Consider the following 17,054-nt stretch of genomic DNA (forward strand, 5'->3'; position numbering starts at 1 on the left):
TAGTGAATCTCAACAACCAATAACATATCAAATATGAAAAAAAGCTTATCTAGCATTCATTGTAGTGCTCTGATGCTATTCAATTCCACATACACATAACATACTACCATTTTTCTTAATTAAAGGAAACAATCTAAAATAAATATCCATCACTAACTTAAAATACAGCATAGTAGCCATTTGACTGAGCATGACAAGAAGGAACAGTTCAGTTATTCCCAGGTTATGTTTGTGCTTTTATTAATTAATCATTTTCAAATACCATAATACTAGTTGTGACATTAATCATTTAACACCCCTTAACTTTATACACCAAGTAATATGTTGGTATTTTTACTTAAATGTTATCAACGAAAGTTGTACGTATTTATGGGCTAGTGTGACATTTCAATACTCATGTAATAATTTGTACTGATCAAATCTACATTTATCTTTTGACATGATTTTATGGTTGGAGCCTTGAGCACCTTTATTTCATTGTCTAGTAAAAGATATTACTGCGAGCTACACACATCTGACTTCATGATCTTAGGAAATCACTCAATGATCTCATGCTACTGAGATACGTAATCATCTGTAAACCAACTTTCCCACCTAGTTTTAGTATTGCAATTGGTTTCAAAAGCAAAACACAGAGAAACAATAAGAGGGAGAAGGAGAGGGGGAGGGAAAGAGAGAGGGAGGGGGGAGGGAAAGGGAGAGGGGGAGGGAGAGGGGGAGGGGGAGGGGGAGGGGGAGGGGGAGGGAGAGGGGGAGAGAGACCCACCCGTCTAGTAGTTCATTACCCAAATGCCCAGAGTACTCAGGGCTGATCTGACCCAGGCTGAAGCTGGGAGATGGTCTCCAATGTGGTAGCAAGAATCCAACTACTTAAGCCATCACTGCTGCCACTGGTATCCTGAGCACTGTCTTTCCCACTGTACCAAATGACTATCCTTCAAAAAACTTTCTGACATACCCTCCCATAGCCCTGGCTTCCAGAGCAGGAGGCCACAGTCCCCTGTCTGGTCCCCATCACTGCATGGTCTCCTACTCCCCCATCACCAGGCATGCCTCCCTATGTGCCTCACACATGCTCCCTAACTTCAACCAGCCCACGTCTCCACCTGCACATGCAGTATATCATAACACAGCTTCAGACAGGTAGGTGGATATTCAGTTTGTTTCTGCCTGAGATATGGGTACCTTGGGTCTCTTGAGTGTACATTTAACAACCCCAGAGTGCCATGAGGCCCAGTTCACCTGGGGACCTAGTACCACAGATAGAACAGAGCATCAGAGCACTAAAGCTAGGACGAGGCACGGGACTCAGACCATGAGCCAGAAGGTAAGGGTCAACCTGGCTTCTGCCAGCTTCTGCCAAACTCCTGCTCACCTCTAGCCACAGCATCTGGTTGAATGGATCCAACTTAAGACACAGGGAACCCTGGCCCACTAGGGTTGCCACACATGCAGTCACTGAAATATAAGGGCCCTCGTCTGAGGCAGAAGCAACCTGGATATCCACACGTCTAAAACCGAAACTGATCATTGTTATACCACATATTCAAGTCAACTCAAAATGAACTGAAAGTCCACAAAGAAGATCTGAATACTTACAATTTATAAAACAGAAAATTCCTTGACATTAGCCTCAACAGTGGTTGCTTATGTGTAACAACTAAAGCATAGAGAGCAAAAGCAAATATAAGGAAATGAAATTACAACAAACTAATAAGCTTTTACTCAGCAAAGCAATTATCAATGAAATGAAAAGGCAAACCAATGAATAGGAGAAAATACTAGCAAACAATATGTGTGATCAAGGGAGTAACACAAGGAATGCATACCACTAAGAAGCAAAGAATACAATTAAAAATGGACAAAGGACTGAATCAATGTTTTCCAATAAAGACAGACAATGTACCCAGTGGGTATGTGAAAAAGTTCTGAACATTGCTATCATCAGCAAAATGCAAATCAAGACAACGTTTATTATCCCATATCTGTTGAATGGCTACTATCAAAAAGTTAAAACATAACAAGTATTGGGCAAAATGTAGAGAAAATGGAACACACAGTATTGGAGGGAATGTAAATTGTGCAATCCATTATGAAAAGCAATATGGAAGTTCCTCAAATAAAATTTAAAAAGCAACAACCTTTATTGGCCATGAATCCAAAAGAAAATCACCATCTTAAATAGAAGTCTGCACTCCCATATTCACTTCAGCATCGTTCACAATTGCACAATATGGAAATAACCCAAATGTTTGATGGATGCATAAGGAAAAGTGGGATACACACACAGCAGAATCCTCACCAAACCTGAAAAAGAAAGGAAACACTACTACTTGTCACAGGATGGACCTGAAAGTATGGAACTATAGGACGTTACACTGAGTGAAACAAGACACAGAAATAAGAAATACTACATGATCACACTTATATGTGGAATATACAAAAGTCAAACTAACACAATCAGAGAGCAGGATGGTGTTTGTGATGAACTGGGAGTATGAAAATGAAGAGGTGTTAGTCAAACGACATAAATATATGGTTACGGGGCTGGAGCTGGGGTGTAAAAGCTTGAGCCTCCACCTGGACTACCAGCATCCCTTACAGGCACCAGGCCAAGTCCCAGCTGCTCCACTTCCCATTCACCTCCCTGCTAATGTGCCTGGGAAAGCACCGGAAGATGCCCCAACGACGTGGGCCCCTGTGCCAAAGTGGGAGACCTGGAACAACAAGGTCCTGGCTCCTGGCTTCCTCCCAGCCCAGCCCTCCCACTGAGGACATCTGAGGAGGGAAACAGTGCATGAGATATTCGGGGCCTGCTTCCTGCCTTTCAACTACATCTACAAAATCAAATATGCAGTTATGATGTGATAAGGCTTTGAAAATCTAATATATACACTGGGTAGCCAGTTAACACTATATTCTGTACTTGTGATTTCCTGATTGCCCTGATGAACACAGACGCAAAGATCCTCAATAAAATTCTGGCCAATAGAATGCAACAACACAGCAGAAAGATCATCCACCCAGACCAAGTGGGATTTATCCCTGGTATGCAGGGATGGTTCAACGTTCGCAAATCAATCAATGTGATACACCACATTGACAAACTGCAGAAGAAAAGCCATATGATTATCTCAATAGATGCAGAGAAAGCATTTGATAAAATACAACACCCTTTCATGATGAAAACTCTAAGCAAATTGGGTATAGAAGGAGATTTATATCTTGAAAATAAAGATTTGGGAATTCTATCCAGAGACTAGTTAAGACAATATCCAAGTAACATGTTACACTGTCACCCCACCTCCCTCAAACTGAAAACTCAGAAACAGAAAATGAAAGGTAGTGTATCTGCAGGAAATCAGGAAAGTGCAAAGTGAAATGAGAATTATAATTACTATATGCCATTCTCCCACTGACGTGTGTGCATTCCTATGTGCATATAACACAGTCACATATTACAGGCAGGTTGTGAATTGGTCCAATTAACTCATGGAACTGAAAAGGCAGGGCCTGCTTCATCAGGATGTGACCAGTGACACTGCAACTGTGCCCATCTCAGAAGAGGGCACTCTCTGCTATTCAAATTCTCACTGAATTTCACTTGAATCTGTGTTTTGTAAATGAAGTCTGATAGGAAGATGGGGCAAGTGCTGGGGCTTGGAGCCAGGGGGCTCATGCACAGTTTGATCTCACGGACTCACTGGGACAGGTCTTGGTCACAGTCCTCAGGTTCACTGCCCTAAAAAGCCCCCCCTTTCCCATCACTGGTGACCACTAGGCCCTTGGTTCAAAGGAACAGTTGGGTGTGGCACATTATGTTTAGAGAACACATGTTTGGGGAGGCACCATGGTAGTTTCTCACCTAAACTCAACCTAAATTCCTAGGGTTTCCATATTTAAATGCATGACAATGTTTAAACAACACAACCTGCATTTTCACTTCCTACTAGGAGCTACACATTGTGGAGTTAGTTCTGTCAAGGTTTAGAACTTACACTTTCTTTTAATTTTCACTGTGACATTCTCTCAGTTTGTTTAATCATCACAAGAAAGGAAGGAGAAAGGAGGACAGAATGGTGGTGCGGGGGAAGGTGGGAAGTATCACTATGCTCCTCCATCTATGTGTATGAAATACATGATATCTGTTCACCTTTATATAAACAAGAAATGATAAAACAAAAGAAATTTAGGTGTGAAAGCTGCAAGATGAAATGTATGAACCAAATGGAGATACCATGTATTTAAGTTGAAGAACAAACCCAAACACAACAATACCAAAATATGAAACCAGGACGTTGACAGCAGATGACAGGCCCTTCCCCATGGAATGAGCAGCAGCACAGGCCTACAGATCCTCGTCACCAGGGGTGGAGCCTCCGCCAGGGTTACAGGTGCGCACTCTGGACTTGCCTCACTGGATCAATAGGTGGCGGTGTCTTCATTGATCAGGTTGCTTTAGAACCCATCTGCATAAATGGCAGGACCCCAACAGATATCATGAAGTATTTCACTGGAAAACTGTGGGTCCCACTACATTTACCAGGTTATCTCTATGTACCTCAAAAAATCAGGGGTCTGCAAGAATTACTCCAATTCTACCTGCACAGAGCAGAGGACTACAGCCCATGAACGACAGTCTACCACAAGAATATTTCTTGGGGATGGCACTGTGCTGTAGCAGGTAAAGCCTCTACCTGCAGTGCCAGCATCTCATAAGAGCACTGGCTTGAGTCCCCACTGCTCCACTTGTGATCCAGCTCTCTGCTATGGCCTAGGAAAGTGGAAGATGGCCCAAGTGCTTCACCCCTGCACCCATGCGGGAGACCCGGAAGAAGCTCCTGGCTCCTGGCTCCAGGATCAGCTCAGCTCTGGCCTTTGCGGTCATCTGGGAAGTGAACCAGCAGACAGAAGACCTCTCTGTCTCTCTCGCTTGCTTGCTCTCTCGCTCTGCCTCTGCCTTTCAAATACAGAAATAAATATTAAAAAATCGTTCTTTCCCCATTTGATACTCACGTCATCTTCCACAGTTATCAGATGGGAAAATCAAGCAATGCGCTTGATTATCATAGGAGGGGTTACCAATCACATAGAACTCAGTGTTTGTGAAGCAGCAATTTTCAGTTTAACATGATATGTTAGAAAATGTTTACAAAGTTTAAATGTCTTTGAAAGCAGCACTCTGAAAACTACAGATGTGCCAATTCATTGAAGGGTTTCCCGACTCCATGCCTGTTCCCTCACTAGAGCACTTCAGTAGAAAGCTCTAAAATATTTGCAATACTGAACTGCAAGTCACAGTTTGAGTTTTCCCACTCATAATTATTGAGGCCTACATAACTCACAAACAAAATTGTACAAAGGTGAAGCAAAGGCATTGTTGGTAGCGAACTCTCCATCTAGTTTTCCCCCAAAGATCTGACTTCAGTTAAACAGAGGTAAGTAAAGCATCTTAAGACGGATGGCGTAAACTGCTTGAATTCTGGAATTTCCCCAGAAAGTTTCTGTATTTTAACCTCCTATTAGTAGTGTACTAGTAGTTGCTAGCCTAGGATTCTTGTGGGAGATGATAAAGTTTTATGGTGGTCACAGGAGCAGAGGTGTGGAAAAGGTGACGGAATTGAGAGGCATAAAAGCAAAAAGCAAAAGAATCACATACTCATGTGGCTTTGAGAAGGGTGTAGGGACCAGCCAGCCTTTGAAATGCATGGTGACTGTTATCAGAGAACATCTGTGGATTGGAAGAATGAGAAAACAAAAGAACAGATTTTCCTTGGTTTGTTGTGCGTGAGGGAAAAGAATTATGGAATCAAGGAGTCAAGTTTGAAAACAGCCAAAAGGAGAAAACCATGGGAAATACAAACAGTCTAGCTAATGATGGGAGAAAAATCCAAGACCCACAGTACAGAGACAAGGCTGTCTAGGATGAGAAGACCAGTGAGAACAAAAACTTGGACTTAACCTGGGGCCATGTCCACTTCTGGGTTTGAACAGTCAGCACTAACAGGAGCACCAAGAGTGGATAACGAGGAGACTGGAACACCCATGAGGACGTGCACCAAGGGGCTGTTTCTTCACAGTCCCTGGTCAGCATCTCCTAGGATGAGGATCAAGGAACGACCCTTGGGTGTCAACACCAGCAACTGCTAACCAGCAGGAAGGAAGACTCAATTCACCAAACACTGTAAGAGCCAAACCACAAAACACAATACCTACGGATTTTGAAATTTTGTGTTGTTTGAAACACAGGGACAAATAGGGATATCATTTCATCAACCGAAGTTTTAGAACCAATTATATGGCAACCATTGTGGATACTATGTAGAAACAATGCCCCTGCTCTCTCAGAAATAAAAGTGATCAAAAAATATCATAATCCAAATGATTTCAATATTTCAAAATCTAATTTAGGGGGCCAGCGTTGTGGTATAGTGGGTTGCCGCCCTGGCCTGAAGTGCCCACATCCCATATGGGCACGGGTTCAAGACCCAGCTGCTCCACTTCTGATCCAGCTCTCTGCTATGGCCTGGGAAAGCAGTGGAGAATGGCCCAAGCCCTTGGGCCCCTCCACCCATGTGGGAGACCCAGGGGAAGCTCCTGGCTTCAGATTGGCACAGCTCCGGCCATCGTGGCCATCTGGGGAGTGAACCATTGGATGGCCTCTCTCTCTCTGCCTCTCCTCTCTCTGTGTAACTCTGACTTCCAAATAAACAAATAAATCTTTTTAAAAAATCTAATTTAGAAGTAAAAAGAACCTGTATGCAGTTATTCAGAACCTTAAGGTTTTTTTTTTTTTTTTTTGACAGGCAGAGTGGACAGTGAGAGAGAGAGACAGAGAGACAGAGAGACAGGTCTTCCTTTGCCGTTGGTTCACCCTCCAATGGCCGCCGCGGCCAGCGCGCTGCGGCCGGCGCACCGCGCTGATCCGATGGCAGGAGCCAGGAGCCAGGTGCTTTTCCTGGTCTCCCATGGGGTGCAGGGCCCAAGCACCTGGGCCATCCTCCACTGCACTCCCTAGCCACAGCAGAGAGCTGGCCTGGAAGAGGGGCAACCGGGACAGAATCCGGCGCCCCAACCGGGACTAGAACCCAGTGTGCTGGCGCCGCTAGGCGGAGGATTAGCCTAGTGAGCCGCGGCGCCGGCCTCAGAACCTTATAGTTTTATAACTGCAACAAATGTACTTAGAAATTAATTTTGATTTATCAAAATTTTGGTGCCATCCTCTGATCTAGCTGCCTCTGATGATAGAGTCCCCATATTCCTAGTTAATGCAATAATATGGGATATGTAAATTTTACTTGATATGCCTCCTGATATAATCACATTCATTTTTTTTCTAACTCTGCCTGTCAAAAAAAAGAGAGAGAAAAAAAGATAGACACAAAATAGATGATGATTATATATTGTGTTAAATAAAATGATTGAGAATAGGGAGGGAGCACAATGAAGGTCCGGGAATGGAAAGTTCAAAGAGGGGTGAGAATCTGTAGTTTTGAGGAGACAGAGTGGACACGCGAGAAGGACGTGGACGCCTGAGGCGCAGGACACCAGCAGGAGTGTGTACGCACCAGCGCTGGAAGCCAAGGTGAGATGGGGCACTCACCCAGCACAACGGCAACAGCCGCCGCCGCCGCCCCTCCCCCAACTCACCCTGGGACGGACACTGAGACACACACGACTGAGTAGGGGAGGAAATAGAAAACGGAACAGAGTGAGTGGCGCCTGTGGAAAGAGTACGTGATTCAGGGGTACTAATTGAGAGACTGAGTAAGCCAGTATGTCTTGGCGCCCTCGGAGCTGCAGCGGGCAGGAAGCAGCCATTTTGTCTGTTTACATTCGGGCTTAAAGGAGAACTGTCCTTGCCTCGACACTAACCTTCGGAGGCGGAGCCCAAAGGTGGAGCGAAGCAACAGGACACTTCTTGCGCAGGGGCAGGCATCGAGAGAGGGCAGCTCAAAGACCTGACACCCGTCTACTCGAGTTACAAGAAGAAAAAAAAATTGAATAGCGCCTGCCGGGGGGGGGCGGGGGAGGGCAGGATCCAGAGCTGCAGCGGGCAGAGAGCAGCCATCCTGTCTGTTTACGTTTGGGCTGAGTAGAGCAGCCTGCTTACACTGGATATTGGTACAGACTCACAGCAGCCTACAGCAGAGGGAAATCAACCTGAAAAACCACCCAGACGGAATGCCAAAAAACAAAACAAAAACCCACAATAAGAATATAGAAGAACATAGAAACTTGCCAATGGAGCAGGCTAAACCAACCATAACAGAGGTTGAAGAAGAAGTTGAAACCATGCCAGAAAAAGAATTCAGAAAATTAATAATCAGAATACTTAGAAATAATGAGAAACAGTGTCAAGAGCTGAATGAAAAACAAGCCCAAGGATTAGAGATCCTAAAGAGAAGCCAGAATGAAATACTAGAACTGAAAAACTCAATTGACCATATGAAAAACACCGTGGAATCCCTCGGAAATCGAACAGATGAAATAGAAGACCGAATATCAGAATTTGAAGACAAACTTCCAGAAATAATACAGTCAGTTCAATCGCAGGAAGAAGAAATTTAAAAATTAAAAAATACGGTCGGAGACCTACAAGATTCAATCAAACAGAGTAATGTTCGGATAATAGGAGTCCCTGAGGGGGTGGAAAGAGAGAATGGATTGGAAGGTGTCTTCAATGAAATAATATCAGAAAACTTCAAACAAAGGCAGCTGGATAACAACACACAAATACAACAGATAGCCAGGACTCCGAACAGAGTAGACCAGAAGAGAAATTCACCACGACACATTGTGGCAACACTCAGTTCAGTGACACACAAAGAACAAATCCTAAAATGTGCCAAAGAAAAGCGACAAATCACATTCAGGGCTAAGTCAATCAGACTCACCCCAGACTTCTCATCGCAAACACTACAGGCAAGGAGACAGTGGCATGATATATTTCAAGTTTTAAAAGACAAACAATTCCAACCTAGAATACTATACCCTGCAAAGCTATCATTTATGAATGAAGGGGAAATAAAGATCTTCCACGACAAACAGAAACTGAAAGAATTTCTATCCACGCGTCCAACCCTACAACACTTGCTCAAAGATGTGCTGCACACAGAAATACAAAAACAAGAACTTGACTACAAAAAAAAGCGAATGTAGAGTAACCCGCAAACAAAGTTCAAAATACATAAACAGCTTGTTTAAGGAAACATGAAGGGGAAAAAACAGTACTTAACAATAATCACACTGAATGTGAATGGTCTTAACTCTGCTACCAAGAGACATAGACTAGCTGATTGGATCAAGAAAGAGAATCCATCTATATGCTGCCTTCAGGAGACACACCTTATCAGCAAAGATGCACACAGACTGAAAGTGAAAGGATGGAAAAAGATACTTCAAGCTAATGGAAATCAAAAAAGAGCTTGTGTGGCCATCCTAATATCAGACAAAATAGACTTTAACATAAAAACTATTAAAAAAGACAGAGAAGGGCACTATATAATGATTAAAGGATCTATCCAACAGGAAGACATTACTATTATAAATGTATACGCACCTATTTACAGGGCGCCTGGCTACCTGAAAGAATTACTAAAGGATTTAAAGGGAGATACAGACTCAAATACAATAGTAACAGGGGACTTCAACACCCCACTCTCACCAATGGACAGATCAACCAGACAGAAATTCAATAAGGAAACAACTGAGCTAATTGGTGCCATAGACCAAATAGACCTAATAGATATCTTCAGAACCTTCCACCCCACAGACACAGAGTTCACGTATTTCTCCCCAGTACATGGAACATTCTCTAGCATTGACCATATGCTTGGCCATAAAGGGAGCCTCAACAAATTCAAAAAAATTGAAACTATACCATGCAGCTTCTCAGACCATAGCGCAGTGAAACTCGAAATCAACAACCCAAGAATCTCTACACCATATGCAAATATATGGAGAATGGACAACATGATCCTAAATGAACAGTGGGTCATCGAAGAAATTAAAAGAGAAATCAAAAGATTTCTAGAAACAAATGAAAATGATAACACAACCTATCAAAACCTGTGGGACACGGCAAAAGCAGTGCTAAGAGGAAAGTTTATAGCAATTAGTGCCTACATCAAGAAGCTGGAAAGGAACCAAACAAATGAACTCTCCATGCACCTCAAGGAACTAGAAAAACAGCAGCAAATCAAGCCCAAATCCAGAAGGAGGAAAGAAATACCAAAGATCAGAGAAGAAATAAACAGAATTGAAACCAAAAAAAAAAAAAAAAAAACCAATACAAAAGATCAACAAAACCAGGAGCTGGTTCTTTGAAAAAATAAAACAAAATCGACACACCATTGGCCCAACTAACCAAAAAAAGGAGAGAGAAGACCCAAATCTGTAAAATCAAAGAGAGTAATGGAAATGTAACAACAGACACAACAGAAATAAAGAGAATCATCAGAAACTACTACAAAGAGATGTATGCTAACAAATTGGGGAACCTGGAAGAAATGGATACATTCCTGAACAAATACAACCTTCCTAAACTGAGCCGTGAAGATACAGAAAATCTAAACAGACCTATAACCATGGAAGAAATTGAATTGGTAATAAACGCATTACCGAAAAAGAAGAGCCCAGGACCGGATGGCTTCACTGCCAAATTTTACCAGACATTTAGAGAACAACCAACCCCCGTTCTTCTCAAATTGTTTAAAACGATTGAAAGAGAGGGAATCCTTCCAAATTCTTTCTACGAAGCCAATATCACCTTAATTCCTAAGCCCGGAAAAGACACAACAGAGAAAGAAAACTACAGACCTATCTCCCTGATGAACATACATGCAAAAATACTCAACAAAATTCTGGTAAACCGAATCCAACTATACATCAGAAAGATCATTCACCCGGACCAAGTGGGATTTATCCCTGGTATGCAGGGATGGTTCAATATTCGAAAGTCAATCAATGTAATACATCACCTTAATAAATTGAGAAACAAAAATCATATGGTTATCTCAATAGATGCAGAGAAAGCATTTGACAAAATACAACACCCTGTCATGATGAAAACCCTAAGCAAATTGGGTATAGAAGGAACATTCCTCAACACAATTAAGGCAGTCTATGATAAACCAAAGGCCAGCATCATATTGAATGGGGAAAAGTTGGAGGCATTTCCATTGAAAACCGGCACCAGACAGGGATGCCCACTCTCACCATTGCTATTCAATATAGTCCTAGAAGTGTTAGCCAGAGCCATCAGGCAAGAAAAAGAAATTAAAGGGACACAAATGGGAAAGGAGGAAGTTAAACTATCCCTATTTGCAGATGACATGATACTATATATAGGGGACCTGATAAACTCCTATAAGAGACTATTGGAACTCATAGAAGAGTTTGGTAAAGTAGCAGGACACAAAGTCAACACTCAGAAATCAACAGCCTTTGTATACACAGACAATGCCAGGGACGAGGAAGAACTACTAAGATCAATCCCATTCACGATAGCCACAAAAACAATAAAGTACCTTGGAATAAATTTAACCAACGAGGTCAAAGACCTCTATGATGAAAATTACAAAACACTAAAGAAATAGAAGACGACACAAAAAAATGGAAAAACCTGCCATGCTCATGGATTGGAAGAATCAATATCATCAAAATGTCCATTCTCCCAAAAGCAATTTACAAGTTCAATGCAATACCAATCAAAATACCAAAGTCATTCTTCAAAGACCTAGAAAAAATGATGCTGAAATTCATATGGAGAAACAGGAGACCCAGAATAGCTAAAGCAATCCTTAACAATGAAAACAAGGCCGGAGGCATCACAATTCCAGACTTCAAGGCATACTACAGGGCAGTTATAACCAAAACAGCCTGGTACTGGTACAAAAACAGATGGATAGACCAATGGAACAGAATAGAAACATCTATAACCAACTCATATTCGACAAAGGACCTAAAACCAACCCCTGGAACAAGGACAGCCTCTTCAACAAATGGTGCTGGGAAAACTGGATGTCCACATGTCGCAGTATGAAGCAAGACCCCTACCTTACACCTTATACAAAAATCCACTCAACATGGATCAAAGAACTAGAGATGCGCCACGACACCATGAAACTAATTGAGAGCATAGGGGAAACCCTTCAAGATATCGGAATAGGCAAAGAATTCCTGGAGAAGACCCCACAGGCACAGGTAATCAAAGATAAAATAAACAAATGGGATTACCTCAAATTGAAGAGTTTCTTAACAGCAAAGGAAACAGTCAGGAAAGCGAAGAGGCAACCAACAGAATGGGAGACGTTATTCGCAAACCACACAACAGATAAAGGATTAACAACTAGAATCTACACAATGATCAAAAAACACCACAGAATCAAAACAAACAACCCAGTAAAAAAAATGGGCCAAGGACCTTAACAGACATTTTTCAAAAGAGTAAATCCAAATGGCCAACAGACACATGAAAAAATGCTCAGGATCCCTAGCCATCAGGGAAATGCAGATCAAAATCATAATGAGATTCCACCTCACTCCGGTTAGATTGGCTTACATACAGAAATCAACCAACAACAGATGCTGGCGAGGATGTGGAGAAAAAGGGACACTAATCCACTGTTGGTGGGAATGCAAACTGGTAAAGCCACTATGGAAGACAGTCTGGAGAATCCTCAGAAACCTGAATAAAGCACTACCACAGGACCCAGCCATCCCACTCCTTGGAATATACCCAAATGGAATTAAAGGGGAGAAAAAAGTCATTTGCACCTCAATATTTGTTGCAGCTCAAATCACAATAGCTAAGACATGGAATCAACCTAAATGTCCATCAATGGATGACTGTATGAAGAAACTATGGGAAATGTACTCTATGGAACACTATACAGCAGTAGAAAACAATGAAATCCGGGCATTTACAACAAAATGTAGGAAGCTGGAAAACATCATGCTGAGTGAAATAAGCCAGTCCAGAAGGGACAAATATCATATGTTCTCCCTGATCGATGGCAACTAAACGAGCATCTAAAATGATACCCATTGAAGTGAAATGGACACTATGAGAGACAATGACATGAGCAGCCCTTGTCTAGACTGTTGAGGAACAACTTACTATTTTGTTCCTTTTAGTATTTTTGTTGTTGTTGTTGTTGCTCGGTATGCTCTACACAAGACCACTGGTTGAACTCTGTAATCAATGCACAACCATTCTTAAGCGTTTAAAAATTAACAGAAAATTGATCTCTGTGAAATGAAACATAGGAGTGGGAATAAGAGAGGGAGGAGATATATAGGATGACACATACTCACTCAGACCTACCTCCAATGGTGGAACTAGAAATGTGCCAGGGGATTTCAGCTCAACCTTACCAAGGAGGCAGGTACCAATGCCAGCACACTTGGTAAAGTGATAAGTATAAATACACAACCGATCCAAAAGATAGGGTAAGTGTCGAAGAGATTTCACAAATAAGACCAGTGTAAGCAAATAATGAAGGATAGAATCAAAAGGGAGAGAATGATCCTGCGGGGGGAAGCAGGACACACAGCAGACTCATAGAATGGCAAATGCCCAAAACAGCACTCCTGCCTCAGAATCAACCCTTGGGACATTCGGATCCGACTAAAAGGTCCATGAGAGTCTCACAGGCATGGAAAGACATGACACGGTGGCAAAAAACAATCTAAATGAAAGATCCTGGTGAACAAGACCCCAGCAGAAGGATCAGGCCATCAAGGAGAGAGGCGCCTTTCTCTGAAGGGAGGAAGGAACCTCCACTGTGATACGGCCTTGACTAAACAAATTCAGAGTCGGTGAACTCAAGGGGCTTCCATAGCCCAGACAGCTCATAGCAAGAGTCTCGGGTGATTGCTGACATCATAAATAAGAGTGCAAATTGTTAAATCAACAACGGAAGTCACTGGGTTCATGCTCCCCATGTAGGATCTCTGTCCTTAATGTGTTTAACTATGAAACTCAAAAACAACACTACTAGTCGAACAATACCCTATACCTGGTTCGGTTGTGTGAGTGCAGCCTGTTGAAATCCCTGCTCAGTATATACTAAGTTGATCTTCAGTATATGAAGGTAATTGAAAATGAAACGTGATGAAGGGCAGGATGGGAGAGGGAGTGGGAGAGGGGAGGGCCACGGGAGGGAGGGAGGGAGGTTAGGGGTGGAAGCCACAACAATACAAAAATTGCATTTTATATTCTACTTAAAACTATTGGATGAACTCTGTAATTAATACACAATTACTCTTAGGTGTTTAATTAATGCTATAACTAGTACTCAAATAGTATTTTACACTTTGTGTTTCTGTGTGGGAGCAAAATGTGGAAATCTTTACTTAATATATGCTAAATTGATCTTCTGTATATAAAGATAATTGAAAATTAATCTTGATGTGAGGGGAAGGGGAGAGGGAGTGGGAGAGGGGAGCGTTGTGGGTGGGAGGGAAGTTACGGGGGGGAGGAAGCTATTGTAATCCATAAGCTGTACTTTGGAAATTTATGCTCATTAAATAAAAAAAAGAAATTAAAATAAATAAATAAATAAAATGATTGAGTTGGGATTCTAGGAAGCAGCGGTATTTGAGGAAGGCCTGGGAAGATGGGTAGTGGTAGGAGTATGTGTAAGAAAAATTAAGATCAAAATCATATTGCATGCAGCCTCAGGACACTGACAATCTTATACAGTTATGGGCTGCTTTAATGATAGACATTTTGAGAAATGCATCACTAGGCAGTATTGTCATAATGTGAACATTTCATAGAATGTACTTATACAGACTTACATTGCTTAACCTGGTACACGCCAAGGCTATGTGATACAGCAACCATTCTATATATGGTCTTTTGTTGGTCAAATATTGTTTTATGCCACGTGACTGTACTTTTGCTTTTTTAAAAAACTTTTATTTAATGAATATAAATTTCCAAAGTACAGCTTATGGATTACAATGGCTTCCCCTCCCATAACTTCCCTCCCACCTGCAAATCTCCCCTTTCCTGCTCCTTCTCCGCTTCCATTTACATCAAGATTCATTTTCCTTTCTCTTATATACAGAAGATCAGTTTAGTATACATTAAGCAATGATTTCAACAGTCTGCACCCTCATAGAAACACAAAGTGAAAAATACTGTTTGAGTACTAGTTATAGCATTAAATCACAATGTACAGCACTTTAAGGACAGAGATCCTACATGAGGAGTAAGTGCACAGTGACTCTTGTTGTTGACTTAACAAATTGACACTCTTGTTTATGGCATCAGTAATCACCCTAGGCTCTTGTCATGAGTTGCCAAGGCTATGGAAGCCTTTTGAGTTCACTGACTCTTATCATATTTAGACAAGGTCATAGTCAAAGTGGAAGTTCTCTCCTCCCTTCAGAGAAAGGTACCTCCTTCTTTGATGACCTGTTCTTTCCACTGGGATCTCACTCGCGGAGATCTTTCATTTAGGTCATTTTTTTTTTTTTTGCCAGAGTGTCTTGGCTTTCCATGCCTGAAATACTCTCATGGGCTTTTCAGCTGGATCCGAATGCCCTAAGGGCTGATTCTGAGGCCAGAGTATAACCACATTCATTAACACAATAGAACAATGTATTCCTCAGGAACTTTTTCATAAAATTAGGGGAATCACTGGTTATCACAGAGGAAGAATTAGAATCCAGTGGGGCAATGACAACAATATACAGCCATCTTTTTGGGTTTCCCAGTCAATGCTATTACTGCTGTGTGTTGGAGAACCTTCAATGTGAACTGGAATAAACTATCTTAGCAAATTAGGGAAAAACAGGAATCAAAGCCTGTGAGTGGGAACTTCCTTCCTAGATGCCTGGATCCATCTTCCCAGCTCCTGTCCACTGAGTAGAACTATAAATTCAGAAAACAACACAAGAAACCTGGAAATTACCAGAGTCGCTGGGCATCTAAATCGCCCACCCAGAAGATGATGACTCACCTGCTGTTTCCCCAACCCTGGCATGAGAATTCAGCCAGGCAGGCCATTCCTTCTGGAACTATATGTGATACCTCCAGGCAAATATATGTTTTACAATATACAATTTAAATCTATTTAGAACCTATGGTATGAAAGTTATACTCTGTAATAAAAATTTATAATACAATATGTAATATTCAATTTATAAAATACAATATAATGCACAATTTTTTCTTCCTTCCCCCTGGCTCCTGAAGGCCCAAGTGTCTCCTGTCTGTGGCCCGGGCCGGCATATGATACGCACAAACATTTCAAGAAGACTCACCAGGAGAGCATGGTCAAACCTGAGGGTCCTGTTGAATCCATTGCCACTCCTCCGACACCAGCAGCCCGGCCCTTCCTGCAGGTATTGCTCTTGGCTGCTCACCTCCTTGTTCTAAGGCTTAGAACCAGGGCTCAGCATATGTTCCAACAAAGAACTCCACAAAGCTGGACACCACGAAGAGAAAAGGGAAACAGCAGCACTGAGCACCCTTTTTATAAACTCAGTATTCAACGGCATGCATCAGTTCTGACTGGATTACCTTCAGGTGCCCACCAATCAGAAACCAAAGACCAAGCCTGCACAGGCTTGCACAGGGGGTGTGGCTCCAGGTTTTTCCTGAGCTCCTGCTGTGTGTCCCAAGTAGACAGGGAGGCCAGGCTCCAGTGCGGTGGGGCCACAGCTCACTTGTTTGCTTCAGTTTTGTCATGGAATTTATTCTACCATTTGATTTAAAATTTGACAAAGTGTTTCTCAGTACATACTCATCTGATTTTCTCCCTAGAGTGTTCAAATAAAGTGAAATTGCTTTCATAGGACTCAAGCATTGAGAATGGTTTTTGTTTTTCAATTACCGTATTACAGAAAGAAAACATTACAGGTGGTGGTTTAGCCCACTGCACCACAACACTAGCCCCTACCCACAGAATTTTAGAGGCAGAACGATTCAGAAAATAGATGGTGTCATATGTGGAAGGAATGAAAATGTATAGTTTTGGTAAGTCTGAATGATTTTTATTGAAGAAAGCAAGAAAACACAAAGGTATTTCAACTAG

General features: G+C 42.0%; 1 long non-coding RNA gene across 1 annotated transcript in view; it reads right to left on the reverse strand.

The window, feature by feature from the left end:
• Positions 1-1,588: 1,588 nt before the first annotated feature.
• Positions 1,589-17,054, reverse strand: part of LOC103351725 (uncharacterized) — a 44,883-nt gene continuing 29,417 nt past the window's right edge. Inside the window, exon 4 of the long non-coding RNA XR_007911960.2 lies at positions 1,589-16,445. This is a non-coding gene — a long non-coding RNA (uncharacterized lncRNA). The remainder of the gene's footprint in view (positions 16,446-17,054) is intronic.

This window comes from Oryctolagus cuniculus, chromosome 21 (assembly GCF_964237555.1).
Source record: "Oryctolagus cuniculus chromosome 21, mOryCun1.1, whole genome shotgun sequence".
In the NCBI taxonomy this organism is placed as follows: domain Eukaryota; kingdom Metazoa; phylum Chordata; class Mammalia; order Lagomorpha; family Leporidae; genus Oryctolagus; species Oryctolagus cuniculus.